At 32.2% G+C, this 23,286-nt stretch overlaps 1 pseudogene; it reads left to right on the top strand.

Annotated features, from left to right (window-relative positions):
• The first annotated feature begins 13,306 nt into the window (after positions 1-13,306).
• LOC149150479 (putative disease resistance protein At5g63020) lies at positions 13,307-14,753 on the top strand (annotated as a pseudogene).
• Positions 14,754-23,286: the final 8,533 nt, after the last annotated feature.

The raw sequence follows: 23,286 nt of genomic DNA on the forward strand, positions 1-23,286 counted from the left end.
GATTTGATATTTGGCTAGCCCGTGGTATAGAAGAACTTAAAGAACTAGGGGCACAAAGCACTTTACAAGGGAAAAATGAACCCTCGACAGGAGTCTAAATGATCTAGCACATCAATTCTAAGCGGCGGGTCATGGCCCTTAGTCCCATGGAGAAAAATAGAAAGGGGCTAAACAAAAGGGGTCAAGGACATCGAAACTTGTTGTTTTGTAATGTATTTAAGAGTAAAAGTTCCAATAAGTCAAAACTCCGATATAGCATTATGGTAATGTTATTGGGCATATTGGGCTTCGATAGTGTAATGCAGAAGTTTAAAGAGATGGATGAGTTAGCAGCTATGGATGAGTCGGCAGAGATGGATGAGCCAGCAGCTATGATTGCACAATTTTATGGGCGAGCAGTCACTGTCCCTTAGAATTAAGTAATGCAAGACTAGAGGACAGCCACTAGGCAGAAATTCACATTTCTTGAGGGGAAGACAGAGCCTTCCTTCTTAAGATTACGCAATGTTGTCTTGGTGAGGCAGAGTCTGGGCCAAGGCAACCCAGACCCACCAACGGGCAACTGAAAGAAAATGTGAATGTGGATGCATGGCGATACTGAGTGTAAGTAGGAGTGAATGATCGGGCATGCAAACGATGAATGGAAGATTCAGAAAACGGAACAACATGCATGTGGGTGAAGCAAGTCGCTAAATCAGTGACTGTTCGTGCAAAACAATTTCATGCATGCGACAGCAGTGAGATGCTAACGAAAACTGAAACAGTGCTAGTACAAGGTAGTATGCATGTAAAATATATCAAGCATTCACATAATCAAGCAAAAAACACTCACACAAGCCAAAACATAAAAAGCGACAGAAATGTTGCAAAAGACAAGTTAAGATGACTTACCAGTGAATAGTTGAGTTGGATGTGTAGAAGACTCTTGGATGTGTTGTGGGATGTCAGAGCTCCAATATCGATGTGAATAAGTGAGCTCTGAAGCATCGAATAAATAAGTTGACGCTCATGATGCGCATCCACAAATCTACGAAAAAGTGACGCTTGGAGGAAAGATTCTAAAATGATCTCTGCGTGTAACCACCAATTGCTAAAAATAGCTCCCTAAAATCTAGGGATGCTTTTTTCATGTTGCTTTTTGCTATTCCAGGAAAAATAAACCCATGCATGCAAGTCAAGTTTTCTCGGTCCCAGGTGGAACCATTCAACTCAATGGCACATGCAACAGCCTGCTCAGCTGAGGGAAAAATGCGCATTTTTGGGAGGGTGGTGGGTTGACTGCCTAGAAGGTTTGTGCAATTTTTGGGCTGAGCAACTAACTTCTGCCCAGAGTTGCACAATTTCTGGGCTGAGCAGCCCTGCTGGGAGGAATTGCACAATTTTCTCAGTGAAGCTTGACTCACATATTTGCTCAATTCTGGAGCCCAACAGGTTGCAAGATAGAATTGTGCAATTTTTGGAGGGAAGGATGGTTCCCCTCCAGGATTGTGCAATTTATTGAGGGAGTTGTTCAACTTGTAGCTGGACCAAGTTCGAAGAAACAACCTGTGAAGGGGATGCAACAAGCTCTGATGCACAGGCTGGAAATCTGCTATAAAATCACTTAAGCTTGTGTACTTGACAAGGAAAGACATGCTGCTGCGAAAGGTTGGTAGGGAGGCTTCAAAACGAAACTAAGGAAAAATTTTGGAGGGTGGTTGTAGCCGCTACAACAATTCCTACAAAAACAACTAGCTGTTTCAAAATCTCAAGGTGGATAGGATCTTAAGATTTGTAGAACACAAAAATAATATGGAAAGTAGTTTCTCGAACATTTCCTCTAATAAGAAATTTTTTGGTATGGAGAATTAGAAGAGGAGATAACATTTATATTGGCCTCAATCATTAGATTGAAATTCATGATGCATACTAAGTCTCACATGTCTAATTCTATATTGAGATAATATAATTTATCATATATTGATGAAAATTGCAAGGGAAATAGAGAAATGGGTAGGCAACAGTAATGGATTTCTTGGGATGAGATTGATCCTAGGAAGGAGGATGAAAAAACATGGAACAAAGATGCTCACAACATAAGAATTCGCTTAGTAAGTCTAAAATATGAGTAAGACCGTCTAATTGGGTCCTTGAATTTTGTAAGTTCCAATGAAACAATAATAGGATGTGAAGCCCTTGTTGTCTGTAGTAATATATTTGGTGGTTGAGAATCTTTTGGAAGCTCATATTCCCATCCAAATAAAATAAATTTGCATGTGTCATGTTGAACAATAAGGCCCTAACCTAATATATCCTCTAGAAATGAAGTTGAAAGTCCTTGGTTAGTGTTGTCTTTGTTAAGTTGACTCAGAACTAATTCTCCTCTTATAATTTTTTCTACTCTTATTATGGAAGTTTTGAAAAAGGCTAACCAATTGACTAGCTTTGACAATGCTTGGAGAGGAAACTCCATTGAATAATTCCTAATCAATTAGTGTATGAAGCAAGAAATAAAGAGAGAGATATAGATCTCTTCCTTTAACCATAGTTTAGAGAGTATGGCTAACCTAAAATTCCAAACTTTTCAAGGATAAGGATACTCTACTGTTGAAATGTGTTATTCAAAGTTTGAACATTCTTTTTACCTTCCCCTCATTTAAGGAAGTAAGATCTACAAAACAAACCTCTAAAGAAGCAACAAAAAAAGAAATACGATGGAAACTCTCCAAAGGAGGGACTTGGGGACTACTATTTCTTTCCTCGACCTACTATATCTCTTTTAAGGCTAGGTTGGGTAGTGAAACTAATAGGTTATGCAAACTAATGAAACTAAAATGGTCTTAATGTTTGATTAAGAAAATGGAATTAAGTAAGTTCAAATCTTTGTAGATTCTTTGCTTGTAATTCAATATATAAAGGAAAATGGAGTTGTTGAAATTCACATCTTTGGAGATTTGTTTGTTATAAGTCAATGTATAAAAGGAAAATTCAACATGTAAAACTTTATTTTATAAAAACTTTATTAGATGAAATTTTGGGTTCAAAATCATCCATCTCAATCATTTATTTTATGCATGCTTACAAGAAGAGGAAGAATGAAGGGTCCGATTATCTAAAGGAGTTCCAATGGAGAAAGGGATTTGGAAGATTGTTCAAAAATCTCATGCACACTCTTTGGAATAATTTCTTGATTTTTTGTTTTAACAATTTTCTTAGTCTTAGATTGCTTGGATTTTGGTTTAGATTAAACTTTCTATAAAGGTTTTTTCTGCCTAAATTTTTTAGCTTAATTTTTTATCTTTTTGGATAACTGTATGCTTATTAGCTAAAATTAAGGATGGAAAGTATATAAAATTAGGTGAATCTTATTAGTCCCTAAGATGCAAAATATAAAATGTTTTGTTATAATTTTGTAAAATATACAAATTTTTTTAAGGATTTTATATAATTTTTTAGATTTTCAATGGTTTTTTTTAATTTTCAGTGAATATACAACCTAAGAATTTGCTTCATAAGTCTAAAATATGAGTATGACCTTTGATAAGTTCCTATGAACCAATAATTGGATGTGAAGCCCTTGTTGTCTTTTGTAATGATAACCCATATATTTGGTGGCTGAGAATCCTTTGGAAGCTCATATGCCCATCCAAATAAAATAACTGTGCATGCCTCATGTTGAAACATAAGACCCTAGCCTAATATATCCTCTAGAAATGAAGTTGAGAGTCCTTGGTTAGTGTTGTCTTTGTTAAGTTGACTTAGAAACTAATTCTCATCCTATAATGTCTTCTACTCTCATTATGGAAGTTTTGAAAAAGGATAACTAATTGACTAGCTTGAACAATGCTTGGAGAGGAGACTGCATTGAATAATTCCTAATAAATGGGTGTACGAAGCAAGAAATAAAGAGAGAGATATAGATCTTTTCCTTTAAACATAGTTTAGAGAGTATGGTAACCTAAAATTCCAAACTTTTCAAGGATAAGGATACTATATTGTTGAAATGTGTCATTCAAAGTCTGAGCATTTTTTTTACCTTTCCCTTGTTTAAGGATTTCTTTAATGGAGCCTCTCATGGAAACCCTCCAAAGGAGGGACTTAGGACTACTATTTCTTTCCTCGACTCACTATATCTCTTTTAAGGCTAAGTTGGGTAGTGAAACTAATAGGTTATACAAACTAATGGAACTAAAATGGTCTTAATGTTTGCTTAAGAAAATGGAATTAAGCAAGTTCAAATCTTTGTAGATTCTTTGCTTGTAATTCAATATATAAAGGAAAATGGAGTTGGTTAAATTCACATCTTTGGAGATTTTTTTATTATAATTCAATATATAAAAGGAAAATTCAACATGTAAAACTTTATTTGATGACATTTTGGGTTCAAAATCATCCATCTCAAACATTTATTTTATGCATTCAAACCAGAATAGGAAGAATTAAGGGACCGATTATCTAAAGGAGTTCTAATTGAGAAAGGGACTTAGAAGATCGTTGAAAACTCTCATGCACACTCTTTGGAATAACTTCATGATTTTTGGTTTTAACAAATTTCCTTAGTCTTAGATTGCTTGGATTTTTGTCTCTTGGTAGGAGGAAATGGATTTTATTACTTGTATAAAGTAGGCTATATGTATTTTTGAAAATTTGAAGGAGGATTGTATATGATGTTTATTAATGGAGACAAAATATTAGGATGATCTATTTTTGGAGAGAAAATTTTGTTATGTTTAACAAGGAATAGTCCTAGATTAATTCTAGAGACTTGTAAAGGAAAATTGGAATCCTAATAAACACCTATCTTTGTAATTTTGTTTATATAATAGAATTAATGAATTTTTTCCCTTGGAGTAAAAAAAGACACAGAAAAATAGGTAAAACCAACTCTTTATTATTTAATCATTTACAAGGAAATATAATCTTTATAATGCAATAATGAAAACATTATTATGAGTATACTGCATTGAGAGTAATGATGTACTCTACAATCCAATACTGCAAGATTTTATGTAGCATAGTTACATCTTAAACTGGGATCTATTAGGCATTGTGAAGATGTTATGTAGCATAGATACATCTTAAACTAAGATCTATTAGACATTGTGAAGAATCAAATCATAACTTCAAATCCAGAGGGAGGTAAAGTATGTATACCTCAGTAAAATTTAACAATCAATTTGTTACTTGAAGATAGATCCCTTGTACCACAAACAAAAAAACTCATAAACCAATTTAATATATGACTTGGCATAACATTAAAAAAAGATTAGTATTAATATTATGAAAAAAATAATGCATAAAATAAAATAAAATAATACACATTTAAATATTTGATCCTTTAAAAATACTTCAATACCTTGGAATATTAAAATTATAACAATAAATATATTAAATTTTATTTTGTTTAACATCCACTTGCCCATGAGACCAAAATAGATTTATAAACCTAAATATTGCCCATAAAGAAAGAAAGTAAGTGCAAAGAGGGGACTTAATATGAAGGAGAGAGAATTTAGTGAATTTCATTCCAAATAGAACATGATTGGAGATGACTAATCACATTAAATAATCTATTAAGATGAATGGTGCAATAATATAATGAAATCAAATCTATCTTTGATGGCATTAGTTAATGGTGATTGGTGATAGAGCAATCAAACAAATGTGATTGGGAATGGAGATTTAAGTTATAGGTATGTGTTGGTACAACTTTATTAAAGTAGTTTCTTTTCAATATGGTACACTCATTTATATTTTTCATGTTATAGTACGTTTTTATAATATAATTTCTTTTCTTCGTTTTTCTAATTATAGAGGAATCAACAATTGGAGCAACCTCACAACTCACGTAACACGGGGTCGATTCTGACCGCTACCACTATAACCCCTAGGAACTGCTCCCGCCCCTCTCCACAGCTCCAGGCTAGTCTGGGGATTTGAACTCATGACCTTCAGTACAGAGCCCGTCTTTCTAAGGAACTTCACCACATTGTGATTACAAACTCGCCTACCCCTGTGGAACTATAATATAATTTCTTTTCAATATGGTACACTCATTATACTTTTCAAATTATAATATGTTTTTTTTCTAATATAAGTATAGATATAAATAATAATATAATTAAATTTAAATTTTATATATTATTTTAAATTTTAAAATTATAATAAATTTATTAAAAAATAATTATAAAATTAATAGTTTACAATTTTTCTTACCTTTAAAATTCATAATTAAGATATCACTTTTAAAAATAACATCAATTATTAAAAACAGTGATATATCTCAAGATATTATTCACTTTTTTATACATTCAATTGAGAAAGAAATTTGAATATTTATTAAAAACACCTAACCATTCAAACTAAATTTCAAAACACAGTAAAAAAACATTAAAAGATATGGAACTCCATCCATAGTGTGTGTATATATATATATTAACTACAATTTAAAACAAATAACCTCCTCCAAAGCTATTTAGATCTTGAAATATATAAACACTAATTGAGCGTCTCCCCAAAATGAATTTGACACTGAAAAATAATTTTAGATGTGATTTATTATTTTTAAAATTTAGATTATCTTAAAATATTACAGAACTATTGAATCTTTTGTTTCACTCCGGAAATTCCGCATCCATTAATCACATCCAATGATAACAACCAATAAAATGTGAGGAAGTCGACAAAATGTGGAATGCGCGGAATCCGCGTGCAGGAGACACAACGGACCCACAGACTTTTGATAAAGGCAAGAGTACGCATCATTGCAGAGGCAGCTAGAGCTACTAGTCGACTGAGAGACTTCGGAGGTAGCAGCGAGAGCTAGTAGTCAACTGAGAGACTTTGGAAGTAGCAACTTTTGCCGTATTTGTGAGATGGAATTTCAAAATAGATTTATTTGTTAAATTTTATGGTTTTTATATTTTCTTAGTCAATTTTTATAATTTAAAAAAAAATTAAAAATGTGAAATTAATATTTAATTTTTTTATTTGGTTTAAGATTTATTACCGATTTTATGAACTATTGTGCCAATCCTTATACATTTTTTTTTTTTCTATTATGTCCTCATAATTTTATTTGTTATTGACGCTTCACTTATTTTTATGTTCCTCATCACATAATTGAAGATGATCACTATAGTTTGTGAGATATATATATATATATATATATATATATATATATATATATAATACTCTTTGGGATTAAGTATCCAAATTCTTTGGGATTATAAATGTTAATTAGTTCTACTAGTTTTTGACAAATTTATTGTTATATCAATTGTACATATTTCCTTTCCAAATTTCGATCTTTCCTCCAACTAGTTATTAGTTGTAATGAATATGATGCCAAATGTCATAAAGGACTTGGTTGATGATCTTAGACATAGAGATGCCAACACTTATATGTGCTTGCTCCTTCTCATTTCCACCTCTACATAATATGTAGCTCTTCTACACAATTCTTCATGTTCATTCTTTTAATGATGTAGCCTATATAGAAGGTCGTTGACCTGGACTGGCTATGCATGAGAGTTGGAAGTTTCACAGTGCAAAGTTAACTCCTCATGCGAGATAAGTTGCAGATTTGATAAACTTCAATTTTTATACACATCTTAGGCCACGATTCTTTCTTTCTTATTTTGAAAACCATTATAACCCCATGTCTAAAAGGCTATATCTTGTATTAGCAATTGAACTAAAAAATTCTTAGATAAAGTATGGGGAATAGTTAACACCCCATATACCTTTATCTTGCAACTTCATTCCAACAAATATCAATTTTGAATTTGCCTTAAAACCTCAATGGTCTCTAATGAAGAATGTGGTTGAGTACTTCCGACCATAGATCCAATGGTAAAAGGGGACCAAGACAAAGTCACATATGTCAGAAATTTTTTATTTTTTTTCTAGTTTTTCGTAAGCCTTCCATGTAGGCATGTAATGGTACAAATTTATTCTTCCAAGCGGTCCTAAAGCGAAGAAATTTGTGCACATGTACATACAATCCATAAGGTGGGGTGTTGTATAAATTTTGGGTGTGATATTGTTTTAGGGTGTTTTGGGTTCTTGATTTCACCAAGAAAGGTTGTCGGATATGATATTTGGCTCGTTAAAGAAATTCCATGCTTGAGGACCTCATACATGATTAGGATTCAACTCAACCATGTGCATTGGGTATCTGTTTTTTCGTACAAGTGGTTCATGAGCACCACTAGGTTTCATATTTTGCCTTGTAGATTTATAACCAACTATACCTTGCAAGTGGCTATTTTGAAAGGCTTAGGTATAGCCAATCCCACTCTTTCACAATGTTTTGGACGTCATTCACTTTCCAAAATCTTGCAATCACACTCCCATAAATGTTGTGCGGGTTAGGAACTTGTCCATTCCTTGATATAAGCAATGTTGAATCACCCAATCATATCACGACTTTGTGAATTTAATGTGTGAGTGAAATTATTAACATTTTGCAGTGCATCTCTACATGGAAATAATTCCTCTTTGGCCATCACCTTGTGAATACCTGAGATCTTGACATTAAAACCTCAGTGTTCTTATCCCTCATCGTTCTATTATTTTTATAGGATTGACATCATCATACACATGATATAGGAATGAATATTTGGTCTTAGAGGTTATGTTAGGAAATGATATTGCATCATTGTACCCATGATACAGGAATGTTGGGCAACAATATTATATTCATAAAAAAAACTATTTAAACATAGTAGTGGTGTTTTCTTCCCTCTTGTTATAATTTTACAGAAGAAAAATCAATAAGATAAACTTTGTCACTTTTATCACTTTACATCCACTAAAACATAATCTCAAATAGCTATGCTAAATGTACAACCTATCTTACATGTAAGGATTATTTCCACCTTTAAAAAATTTTAATAAAAAAATAATATTCAACATGTACTCTATACTAAATGTACAAAATAAATATATTTTCAATTGTTAAAAATTATTTGAACAAATTTCAAAAAAAATAACCCTCCTTCATTTCTTCAATTTTAACTCATTCTTAAAAATTACATATTTATTTATTTATTTTAATCCTATAAAATAAGAAATAGAAGTAAAATATAATAAGTAAACGTTTAATCCTCACAAGTGACTTGTAAAAGATAATCCTGATGTAATAATTCAAAAATGATAGAACATCATTTTGAAATCATTCATGCATAAGATAATGTGCGAGACATTGAAACGCTGGATAATAGAGCGACAATGATGAATATATTAAATTGTGGTTCTCTTTATATTGCACTCGTGACCACATCGAGATTTGGGATTGGGTCAGCATAAATCACTGTCTACACGGGACACTGCAGTTGGTGGCGTAAAAATGTAATAAAAGCTTTTCTAACCCATAATTGGAAATGAATAAGTTATTAATATGGTCGATACATTAGCATAATGGAATCAAGTTCATAATTGTGATCAGGCAAATATTATAATAAATGAAGATTCGTGGCATGAATGATATTTTCATATTATTTTTTGTATATTTTTATATTATTTTCATATAATAAATATAAATAGAAATAATAATAAATTAATAAATTTATTTTAAAAATAAAACATTAAAAAAAATTTATAAAATTATAATTCACTTATTTAATATTTAAAATTATGTTTTAATATTTAATTTATTTTTTATATGAAAGAAAAATTAATATATATTTTAAAATTATAATAAAATTTTGAATTAAAATTATGTTTTAATATTTAATTTTTTTCTATCATTTTTATTATTTTTAAGAATCAAGGAAAAGTCAATACATAATTTAGTTAGAATATGATCAAACTGAATTTTTATTTCTATGTGTTACAGTGTCTACGGGGGAATTGTCTTAACCGCAAAAAGATGTCGGAATTTAGGCAAAAAAAATTCAAAAAAACTTGCAGTGTTTGAATCTTGTTTTTGATGGTGGAAATAGATTCAGCACCATCCAAAAACCTCTAAAACACTTAAAATATTGAAATTTAACAGCTATAATTTGGATTTAGAAAAATTCTTACTGAATTTTATTAAAATATAACCAAAATTTCTATAATTTTCAAAATAAATCTAATTAAACTACACATTCCCAGATAAAATAAAAACTAAACGTATTTATCGGACTCCTAAAGTGTCCTAATAATCATAATATTTTAACTTAATTCCTGGAAATTCCATCCATCGAAATAAAAATGACTTACTTACTATGAGTAAATTGTTTTACCATCGACTTTATTGAGGAATCATGTAAAAATGTCCTCGACATTTTGATTTGATTCCTGAAAATTCCCAACAATCGAAATCAAGATGACTTACTACGAGTAAATTGTTTTACAATCGACTTTATCGAGGAATCATGTAAAACTTAAAATATAAAACTCACTAACTTTATTCATAATTTACTCAATTACATTTCACTTATATAGGAAACTCAATTCTGTTCAATAACTACTTATTCTGTTCAACTAACTATTCTGTTCAACCAACTATTCTGTTCAACTCATAACTAACTAACTAATCCTATTTCTTCATTATTCTCACATCCTCCCTTAATGGAGAAATGGATTTTCTACCATACCTAACTGACTTCTAGAACTTGTACTTTGAACATCTGCTGTATTCTCTAGATTGATCTAACTACTGCATTAACAGAGGGTAGTTGGGATTAATACCTTTTTACCACTCCCCCTTAATTCCAACTATATAACAAACTATATATATATTCTTAATGATGACAACTTAAACTTTATCTTGCCTGCTGGTCTAAGTCTCAGCTAGGCTTACAACAAAACATTTCATTTTTGTCTTCTTATTAAAAGGTCCATGCTTGTTCCTTTTCCATTGCTGATGCAGTTTCATCTTCACCTTTTTGGGTTTCCTTATGAAATTCCTTTGCTCCTTGCGTACATACTTAACGTCAACAACCTCTTTTGGATTGAGAGGCAATGCAAGATCTCGAACGAGGTAATTTAATTCATGTTCTCCCCACTTTCCATGAGGAACCAACGAAGGAGTCACCAAAATGCAGTCATCCATGGTAGTATCCTCCAAAGTAGGAGTCATCTTGAAAGTAGATCCAATAAAACTTCTAACAACCGGGCAAGTTTTAATCTCAGTGATGTCTTCAACAGCTTGATCCTCAACAACATGAGTGATTTCTTCAACAACCTCAACAACATGAGTGATTTCTTCAACATCCTCAACACCATGAGTGATTTCTTCAACAGCATGATCCTCAACAACATGAGTGATTTCTTCAGCAGCATGATCCTCAACAACATGAGTGATTTCTTCAGGGACATGATCTTCAACAACATGAAACTCTTTGTCAATGGACTCAAAAATACTGCTAATCCCAAATGGGTTCATAAGAAAATGATCATTAAAAGGATCATCGTCAAAAAAGTCTAAAAAAATAGACATATCAGTTAGCTTTATCACACTTCAAACAAAACGCATTTTCTACCGCCTCTCTCTGCAAAGAAAAACCGGGCCGACTGAAAAAGAATATGACCACGGCACAACAGTTTCTGCAAAGAACACAACAGTTTCTGCAAAGATGGTATGAAACCACGACACAACAGTTCAGTTTCTGAGATTACCTCCAGACCTCCACGCACAACAACACAACAATTTCTGCACGCTCAACGGTTTCCATTCACAGCTTCTCACGGCTCTCACGCTGCACCAACACGCAGCGCAACTCGGCTTCACACACCAACACTCCGCCTCACGGCTCAGGTTCCACACGCCAACACGTTCCACACGCCAACACACAGCCACGGCTTAATTAAAACAGAAAGCTTGCACAACAATCGAGTTCCGTTAACACAACAGCAAACTTACACAGCAATCCTCGGCACACAAATGCACCACTGCTCCGTCTCGACAGCACTCCTTCCAGGCTCCTTCAACTTCTACCGCACATACGCACAACGGTGCCCGTTCTCGACAGCACCGCACCAACAACAGTGCGTCCACCAGCAACAAGCGGTTCTGAGTTCTCTCAACGGACTTCGACAGCACTCACCAGCAAGCGGTTCTGAAAAGATGCTGCCCCAACAAACTCACACGCAGCAAAGAAGACCGGTTCTGCTGGGCTCCACGCAGGTGGCACAAACAACACGCCTTCCTCACCTGCCCTCTCACCCCAGCTCAAACCCTGAGCTCTGATACCAACTTAAAATATAAAACTCACTAACTTTATTCATAATTTACTCAATTACATTTCACTTATATAGGAAACTCAATTCTGTTCAATAACTACTTATTCTGTTCAACTAACTATTATGTTCAACCAACTATTCTGTTCAACTCATAACTAACTAACTAATCCTATTTCTTCATTATTCTCACAGTAAAAATGTCTGCTTTCTTTCCTTCCTTCCGTACTTTTCTCCGGTGTATATCCGTATTATATTCACACTCTGGTTGTTATTATATTCTCTATACTCTGTAATACTCTGCTTCCCTTATTGGATATTCCGTTCCATTTCCTCTGCTATCCATTTCGCTGTTGGCGCGTCCTGCTTATTCTTATTTTCATACTGTCATTCCCTTATTGGGTATTCTGTGCCAATCTTCTTCGCTGTCCTGCTCTGATCTCACTCAGTGTTGGCGCAGTTTCATACTGTCATTCCCTTATTGGGTATTCTGTGCCAATCTTCTTCGCTGTCCTGCTCTGATCTCACTCAGTGTTGGCGCAGGCAATGGATATTGTAACCGGCACCGCAGGCAACACCATTAGCAGCGTTATTATCATTCTTGTCATCCAACAACTCATCCAACAGATAAACGACGTAATTCACTTGGATGAAAATTCTCGGCTTCTCCAGGAGCAGTTATGGCGTATGAAGAGCTTTTTAGATTATATTAATGCTCTATACCGAGATCAGCAGAGGGAGGTCCCCATTTCTCTGAATAATCGATTGCTAAGGATGCAAGCCGCTGTTGAAAAGGGCAAAGAGTTGATCCAGCGATCACTACGCCCCTGGCCGCAGCAGTGTATTGACTGCCTCGTTTGCAAGCCCAGAATGTCTACACAGATACGAGAGTGGAAAACGACTTGTTCTGATTTCTTTGATGACCTTCAGGCAGACCTTTTAATGATGAACAATGCTTACCAGATTGTGCAGGCGGCACAACAACAGGCAGACGTACTACTTCAAGACCAACCAGACACCGGATTGGTAGGGTTGGAAATTAGAGATGCCGAGATACAGGTTTTGGGTTGGCTGACGGGAGCTTCCCACGCCCAACTTCATACAATTGGTGTATACGGCATGGGTGGTGTGGGTAAAACGGCGTTCCTTTTAAAGTCTACAACACCATCAAGGTTAGTCACATTTTTGATCATATGATTTGGGTTACAGTTGCTCGATTTCCAATTGAACAGATACAAAATGATATTGCTTCTGCACTTCATTTAGATGTAGCAAACTATTCTACTGATGTGCGGAAGATGAAATTGTCTGCCTACCTCAAGACGAATAGATTTCTTCTGATTTTAGATGACATGTGGAGTGGACTCAATTTGAAAGAACTAGGGGTAGAAGTTGGCACTGGCAAGGGTAGCAAACTTGTATTCTCTACTCGAAATAGAGATCTGATTGCAGAAATGGACGCAGAAATGTCCATAGAAATACGGCCTCTACCAACAGACGAGGCGTGGGACCTGTTTTGCAGAGTAGCCTTCAAAGACGGCCATGTTCCAGTGGACATAGAGCAAATTGCCAGAGAAGTCTCCAGCGAATGTAAAGGTTTGCCATTGGCGATAAATGTAATAGCCTCAACAATGAAGAGAACCACAGCTGTAAATGACTGGAAATTTGCTTTAACCCAAATGCAAAAGGTGGACCCAAATTTTCCAATTTGTCATCCGAGAATTGAAAAGATTTGTATCGGCGATTGAGATGGAGTTATGATGCTTTGCGCTCTGCTGATTTGAAAAACTGCTTTCTTTACTGTGCCATGTTTGAGGAAGATGCACGAATTCCTGTAGAGGGTTTGGTGCGAATGTGGATCTCAGAAGGTCTGGTCAAGACCAACGATGGGGACTACGACTATTTACTGGACACTGGGTGCAGGTATGTAAAGTTGCTTCTCGATCGTTCCTTGGTGAATGAAGAGGTTGATGAAATCGATGAACTTAATGTGCGCTATATTTATGTTCACGATGTTCTCCGCGATATGGGGATTTATATCGGTGAGAGTGAGGAAAATTATGCATTTAGGGCAGGTCACAGGCTTCAACGTTTCCCCGACATGGAGGCATGTGCCGATTGCACACGGATATCACTTCGCAACAACAATATTACATCTTTTCCGACGAATGAATTTAGATGTCCAAAATTAGTTTCTCTTAGGAGAAAATATATATTTGAGAGAAGTTCCACAAGGCTTTTTCCTTAATTTCATCAATTTGAAGGTATTAGACCTATCTCTATTACCGTTAAAATCATTGACAGCATCACTGTGGCAATTGATACACCTTGAGTTTCTTGACTTAGGGAATACTCAGATTCAGAGCATTCCTGAAGACATAGGCAATCTTGTTCGCCTTCAATTCTTGAGTATTTGTAACTGTGCCTCTTTGATATCATTGCCGAGTGAAATAGGGAAACTTACAAATCTGAAGCATCTAGATATTAGGTGCTGTTACCGCTTGGTGCCGCTTCCACACGACATTAAAGTACTTTTAAAGTGCAAAATTATAGAGACTCCATCATCCGGGAGTCGGATGGTGGACAGTGATGAACTCACTTAGCACGATGCCAGAAAATTCATGTAATCTCTGTAGGGAAGATCTGAACTTTGCATGGGTATATAATTTGTTCAAGTAATCTGTGCATGGGAAAGACTCGTGGTTTTATCAATTTGTTCGTTCTATTATATAATTTATAATATTTTTATATTTAAAATTTGGCATTTAATTCTAATTTTACTTTAATACAAAAATAATCTTATATCAGATTTTTAAAACTTTTACTATATTATTTTAATAATAAATTATTTCTCGTATAAAATAATACAATATATTTAGTAATGATGTGCAAAGGTCGTGTTTTATAAAATATTTTTAATAATACTGAGTCGGGAGTGTTTAATCTTTATAAAATATTTTTAATAATATTGAGTGGGGAGTGTTTAATCTTTAAAATGGGGAGATGAACTCCTAATGCTTATCTTTCATGTATATATTTTGATATTAAATATTTAAATGATATATTCATAACAGTTAAAAGATTTTTTTTATATAAATGTCATTTTTTATATAAAAAATTATATTAATTGTAAAATAATACATATATATTTATTTTGTAAAGTTAATTATTTATATTAATTTAAAATCTGGAAAATTAAATTTTATTATAAAATTTAAATAATAAAAATTTATTTAAATTTGGTTTAGATTAACCTTTCTATAAAAGTTTTCTCTGCCTAAATTTTTGAGTTTAATTTTTTATATTTTTGGATAACTATATGCTTATTAGCTAATTTTAAGGATGGAAAGTATATAAAATTAGGTGAATCTTATTAGTCCCTAAGATGCAAAATATAAAATGTTTTGTTATAATTTCTTAAAAATATACAAATTTTTAAGGATTTTATATAATTTTTTTAATTTTGAGTGTTTTTTTTTTTAATTTTCAATGAATATAAAATATAAGAATTTGCTTCATAAGTCTAAAATATGAGTAAGACCTTTGAGAAGTTCCTATGAACCAATAATTGGTGTGAATCCCTTGTTGTGAGTGGTAATGATAACCCATATATTTTGTGGTTGAGAATCCTTTGGAAGCTCACATGCCCATCAAAATAAAATAAATGTGCATCCCTCATGTTGAACAATAAGGCCCTAACCTAATATATCCTTTAGAAATGAAGTTGAAAGTCCTTGGTTAGTGTTGTCTTTGTTAAGTTGACTTAGAAACTAATTCTCATCCTATAATGTCTTCTACTATTATTAAGGAAGTTTTGAAAAATGATAACTAATTGACTAGCTTGAACAATGCTGGGAGAGGAGACTCCATTGAATAATTCCTAATAAATGAGTGTATGAAGCAAGAAATAAAGAGAGATAGATCTTTTCCTTTAACCATAGTTTAGAGAGTATGGTAACCTAAAATTCCAAACTTTTCAAAGATAAGGATACTCTATTGTTGAAATGTTTTATTCAAAGTCTGAGCATTCTTTTTACCTTCCCCTAGTTTAAGGATTTCTCTAATGGAGCCTCTCATGGAAACCCTTCAAAGGAGGGACTTGGAACTACTATTTCATTCCGACTCACTATATCTCTTTTAAGGCTAGGTTGGGTAGTGAAATTAATAGGTTATGCAAACTAATGGAACTAAAATGGTCTTAATGTTTGCTTAAGAAAATGGAATTAAGCCAGTTAAAATCTTTGTAGATTCTTTGCTTGTAATTCAATATATAAAGGAAAATGGAGTTGTTGAAATTCACATTTTTGGAGATTTTTTTTATTATAATTCAATATATAAAAGGAAAATTCAACGTGTAAAACTTTATTTGATGACATTTTGGGTTCAAAATCATCCATCTCAAACATTTATTTTATGCATTCTTACCATAATAGGAAGAATTAAGGGACCCATTATCTAAAGGAGTTCTAATGGAGAAAGGGACTTAGAAGATCATTGAAAACTCTCATGCACACTCTTTGGAATAACTTCGTGATTTTTGGTTTTAACAAATTTCGTTAGTCTTAGATTGCGTGGATTTTTGTCTCTTGGTAGGAGGAAATGGATTTTATTACTTGTATAAAGCAGGCTATATGTATTTTTTAAAATTTTAAGGAGGATTGTATATGATGTTTATTAATGAAGACAAAAGATTAAGATGATCTATTTTTGGAGAGAAAATTTTGTTATGATTAATAGGGGATAGTCTTTAGATTAATTCTAGAGCCTTGTAAAGGAAAATTGGAATCCTAACAAACACCTATCTTTGTAATTTTGTTTATATAATAGAATTGTTGAACTTTTTCCCTTGGAGTAAAAAAGGACAAAGAAAAATAGGTATTTAAACAACTCTTTATTGTTTAATCATTTACAAGGAAAATATAATCTTTATAATGCAATAATGAAAACATTATTATGAGTATACTACATTGAAAGGAGTGATGTACTCTACAATCTAATACTACAAGATGTTATGTAGCATAGATACATCTTAAACTAGGATCTATTAGGCATTGTGAAGAATCAAATCACTCTACAATCCAATACTGCAAGATGTTATGTAGCATAGATACATCTTAAACTAGGATCTATTAGGCATTGTGAAGAATCAAATAGCAACTTCAACTGAGGTAAAGTATGTATACCTCAGTAAAATTTAGCAATCAAATTATCACTTAGAGATAGGTCCTTTGTACCACAAACAAAAAGACTCATAGACCAATTTAATATATGACTTAGCCATAACATTAAAAATAAATTATTATTAATATTATGGAAAAATTAATACATTACATAAAATTAAATAATTAGAAAAAAATACACATTAAAATATTTGATCCTTTAAAAATAATTCAATACCCTAGAATATTAAAATTATAATAATAAATATATTAAATTTGACTTTGTTTAAAGTCCACTTGCCCATGAGACCACTACAAAATAGATTTACAAACCTAAATATTGTCCATAAAGAAAGTAAGTAAGTACAAAGACTTAATATGAGGAAGAGAGAGTTTAGTGAATTTTTTTCCAAATAGAACATGATTGTAGTCAACATTAAATAATCTATTAAGATGGATGGTGCAATAATATAATGAAATCAAATCCATGTTTGATGTCATGAGTAAAATGTGATTGGGAGTCCAGATTTAAGTTATAAGTAGATGTTGCTACAACTTTATTAAAGCAGTGTCTTTTCAATATGGTACACTCATTTAGATTATTGATGTTATATTATGCCCATTCATATAATATATATATGATATAATTATAAATATAAATAATAATATAATTAAATTTAAATTTTATATATTATTTTTAATTTTTACATTATAATAAATTTAATAGAAAATCATATAAAATTTAGAATTTAGAATTTCCTTCCCATGATAATTGAGTGATCACCTTTAACAATAACATCATTATAAAAAACAATAATTTGTCCCAATATATTTTATATATTCAGTTGAAAAAAAAAATTGAATATTTATTAAAAATACCTAACCATTCAAACTAAATTTCAAAATACATGACATTAAAAAATAAAATTTTTTTATAAAAAATATGGAACTCCTTCCATGGTCGCTGAACACATTTTATATATATATATATTTTTATAACTACAATTTAAAACAAAGAACATCCTCCAAAGCTATTTAGATCTTGAAATATATAAACACTAATGGAATGTCTGCCCAGAATGAATTTGACAGAACCATTGAAACTTTGTTTTCACCCCGGAAATTCCGCATCCATTAATGAGATACAATGATAACAACCAATAAAATCGGGTATAAAAAAATAGAGTTTGACGCTCGACGACCCACTTTGGGAGGAAGTCGACAAAATGTAGAATGCGCGGAATCCGCGTGCAGGAGACACCACGGGCCCACAGACTTTTGATAAAGGCAAGAGTACACATCATTGCAGAGGCAGCGAGAGCTACTAGTCAACTGAGAGACTTCGGAGGCAGCAACTTTTGCGGCATTTGTGAGAGGAAGGAGAAACAAAAATACGTTAACCTACTGTTAAACTGGGAGACTTCGGAGGTAGCAACTTTTGTGGCATTTGTTAGAGGAACGAGAACCAAAATTACGTTTCACGTTATCATTAAACTCTCTCAACCATCCAGGCTATACATTATTGACAAATTTCGCATCTCTTTTATCTTCATCATTTTTCTCTCGAACAAGGTTAAACTAAACTTATATAACTAGTACAAGTTTAAAATTTATTAAGTTAGCATTTAATAATATTTGTAAAATGGAGGCTATTATATTTGCATTGATAATTATAGAAATCATAAATTATATAGATCATGTTTATGTTACGTAAAAGGTTGTTATTGGTTTTAGGAGTGATATTTTTATAGTTAAAGGATGTGGATTGTTTATATATCGAGTATATTTTTTAGTTTAATTTTTATTCTATTTTTTTTATCAAAAAAAACAAAAGTGTTAAATTAATATTCATTTTTTTTATTTGGGTTAAGATTTATTAGCTACTTTATGAACTATTGTGTCAATCCCAGCGTATTCCTTATTACTTCTATTATGTTTCCTTAATTTTATTTGTTATTGGCGTTTCACTTATTTGTGTGTTTCTCATCACATAATTGAAGATGATAACTATGGTTTGCGATATTTTTTTTTTTTTTTGAATATTTCTTGGTGATTAAGTATCGAAATTCTTTGGGAATATGAATGTCAATTAGTTCAATTTCCCTCATGTTATTAGTTTCTCACAAATTTATTGTTATATCAATTATAGATACTTCCTTCTCAAATTTGGATCTTTTCTCCAACTAGTTAGTAGTTGTAATATGATGTCAAATGTCATAAGGGGCTCGGTTGATGACCTTAGACATAGAGCTGCCAACACTTATATGTGCTTGCTCCTTCTCATTTCCAGCTGTACATAATATGTAGCGCTTCTATACAATTTTTCATGTTTATTCTTTTAATGACATATCCTATATAGGTCATCGTCCTGGACTAGCTATGCATGAGAATTATAAGTTTCATAGTCCAAAGTTAATTCCTCATGCTAGATAAGTTGAAGATTTGATAACCTTCAATTTTTATGCACATATTAGGCCACGATTCTTTCTTTCTTATTTTGAAAATCATTATAACCCCATGTCTAAAAGGTTATATCTTGCATTAGCAATTGACTAACAAATTCTTAGGTAAAGTGTGGGGAATAGTTAATACCCCATATACCTTTATGTTGCAACTTCATTCCAACAAATATCAATTGTGCATTTGCCTCAAAACATCAATGGTCTATAATGAAGAATGTGTTTGAGCACTTATGACCATAGATCCTATGGTACAAGGGAGTCAAGACAAAGTCACATATGTTAGAATCTTTTTCTTTATTTGTAGTTTTCCGTAAGTGCAATGGTACAAATTTATTCTTCCAAGTGGTCCTAAAAGCGAAGAAATTTGTGCTCATGCACATACAATCCATAAGGTGGGGTGTTGTATAAAATTTGGGTATGATATTGTTTTATGGTGTTTTGGTTTCTAGACTGCACCAAGCAAGGTTGTTGGATATGATATTTGGCTAGTTAAAAAAATTTCATGCTTGAGGACCTCATACATGATTAGGATTCAACTCAATCATGTGCATTGGGTATCTTGTTTTTCATACAAGTGGTTCATGAACACCACTAGGTTTCATATTTCCCCTTGTACATTTCTAACTAACTATACCTTGCATGTGGCTACTTTGAAAAGATTAGGTAGTAGTCAGTGCCACTCTTTCACAATGTTTTGGACATCATTCAATTTCCCAAATCTTGCAACCACTCTCCAATAAATGTTGTGGGGGTTAGGAACTTGTCCATTCTTTGATATAAGCAATGTTGAATCACCCAATCTTATCACGACTTTGTGAATTTAATGTGTGAGTGGAAGTATTAGCATTCTGCAGCACATCTGTACACGGAAATAATTCCTCTTTGGCCATCACCTTGTGAATACCTGAGATCTTAACATTAAAACCTAAGTGCCTTTATCCCTCATCCTTCTATTAAATGCCAACAATTTTTATAGGATTCACATCATCATACACATGATATATGAATGAATATGGGGTCTTAGAGGCTATTTTGGGCAGCAATATTGCATCATTATACACATGATACAAGAATGTTTGACAACAATATTACATTCATAAAAATAAATAAAAAAAAATATTTCAACCTAATAGTGCTTTCGTCCTTCTTGTTATAATTTTACAAAAAAAATCCCGTGAAATAAACTTTATGTTAATTTATTAATAAATATACAAATTCGTTACTTGAATTAAATAATTTTTATGACTTTACATCCACTACAACAGAATTTCAAATGGCTATACTAAATGTACAACCTATTTTACATGTAAAAGTTATTTCTACTAAGTTATTACCTTTAAAAAAATCTTTAATAAAAAATAATATTTAACATATACTCTATATTAAATATACGAAATAAATATTTTTCCAGACTATAATTATTTTTGTTAAATATTATTAAAACCAATTAAAAAAAAACAATAACACCTCCTTCATTTATTTAATTTTACATATTCATTTATTTATTTTAATCCTATCGAGTGAGAAATAAAAGATAATAATTAAAAATTTAATCCTCAAAAGTGACATGTAAAAGATGCGAGACATCGAGACATTGAAATGTCGGACAATAGAGTGACAGTGATGAATATATTAAATTGTGGTCCTCTTTATATTGCGCTTGCGACCACATCGAGATATGGCATTGTGTCAACATAAATCACTCTCCACACGGGACACTGCAGTTGGTTGCATAAAAGTGTAATAAAAACTTTTCCAATCATAGTAAGTTATTAATACAGTGATACATTAGCATAATGGAATCAAGTTCATAATTATGACTAGGTAAATATTATAATAATTGAAGATTATTTCCAAGAATGATTGGTTCACTGTTTGTTAATATTATTTTAATATAATAAATAGAAATAGAAATAGAAATAAAAACGATAATAAACTAATAATTTTATTTAAAAAATAAAAAATCTAAAAACAACACATTAATAATTTTATTTAAGAAATAAAAAATTGAAAAAACAATTAATTAATAATTTATTTATTTAATATTTAAAATTATAATAAAATTATGTTTTAATATTTATTTTTTTTATATTTTTATGAAGAAAAAATCAGTATATCCTGAATTAAAATTATGCTTTAATATTTATTTATTTTTTATTATTTTACTATTTTTAAAAATTTTAAGAATCACGGAAACGTAGTACGTCACTCCGCCAGAATATGACCAGACTAATTTTCCATTTCTATTCCAAAATAAGATGAAGACTAACGTATTTCTTGGACTCCTAAACTGTCCTGGCTTCTAATAATCAAAACAAAGATATTTTGACTTGATTCCTGGAAATTTCCAACAATCGAAATAAAGATGACTTACTATGAGTCAATTGTTTTACAGTCGACTTTATTGAGGAATCATGTAAATGTTCTCTTTCCTTCCTTCCGTACTTTGCTTTGTATATCAATACCCTTCTACTCATATCATATTCATACTCTGGTTGTTATTATATTCTCTATACTCTGCTTCCGTTATTGTCTATTCCGTTCCATTTCCTCTACTATCCATTTCGCTGTTGGCGCGTCTTGGTGATTCTTATTTTTGTACTTTGATTCCCTTATTGGGTATTCTGTGCCAATCTTTTTCGCTGTCCTCCTCTTATCTCATTTATTGTTGGTGCAAGCAATGGATTGTTAAAAATATTTGGCGAATTTAATTTTCGTTTTCGCGGAGGGGAGAGGCGGAGAGTTGTGACTTTCGCAAAACTAGGTTCGTGCACGAGAAGCAGATTTCGCGGAGCTACCTTCGTGCGCTGCTAGGGTAATTTCACGGACTTGGATTTCGCACATCTCATAACTATTCCAGAGACTTAATGAATACTCACAACAAAAATAACAAGATAGGTTTGGAGCAACACACTAAAACTTAGTATTCATTTCTTAAACATGAAAATTACATTTACATTAAACTGCGGCTCATTCACCAAGCAAAATAAAATTTTACAAAGATTTAAACTTACGGGGAATTACACACAGTAAAACAGAGTAACGGTTGTTTTCACGCGCCCACCAAAAATTGCTCCACCATTTTCTCCACAGAGACTTGCGCTCTTTTCTTTACCTCTTACTTTCTAACCTCTCTACACACTCTGACATCTACAAAATGACTTTTACATTCATATATAACTCAACATACAATTTTACATTTAATTCATGACATAGCAAAATTAATTTTGATGTTGTTGTTGAGTGTGATAAGAGTTGCGTAGGTGTTTCTGGAGTGTGGGAAAGGTTGTTGAATTAATGCTTGCCCATATCTGTTTACCTAAGTACATAAATTCTTTAAATGCCTTTGTTGGGTTTCTAAATGGTTTGCGTTTGACTTCAAACCTTGTATCTTCACGCTGAGACGCAACCTGCAAAAATGTCTGACATGTATGGCTACAAAAGTGTCTGACATGTATGGCTGCTGTCAAACTGTTTATTGCGGTGGTTGGGATTATTATTTCCAACACTCCCCC

Source organism: Pinus tabuliformis, chromosome 9, assembly GCF_031772625.1.
Source record: "Pinus tabuliformis cultivar Carrire ecotype Pingquan chromosome 9, CPIR1, whole genome shotgun sequence".
Taxonomy (NCBI): Eukaryota; Viridiplantae; Streptophyta; class Pinopsida; order Pinales; family Pinaceae; genus Pinus; species Pinus tabuliformis.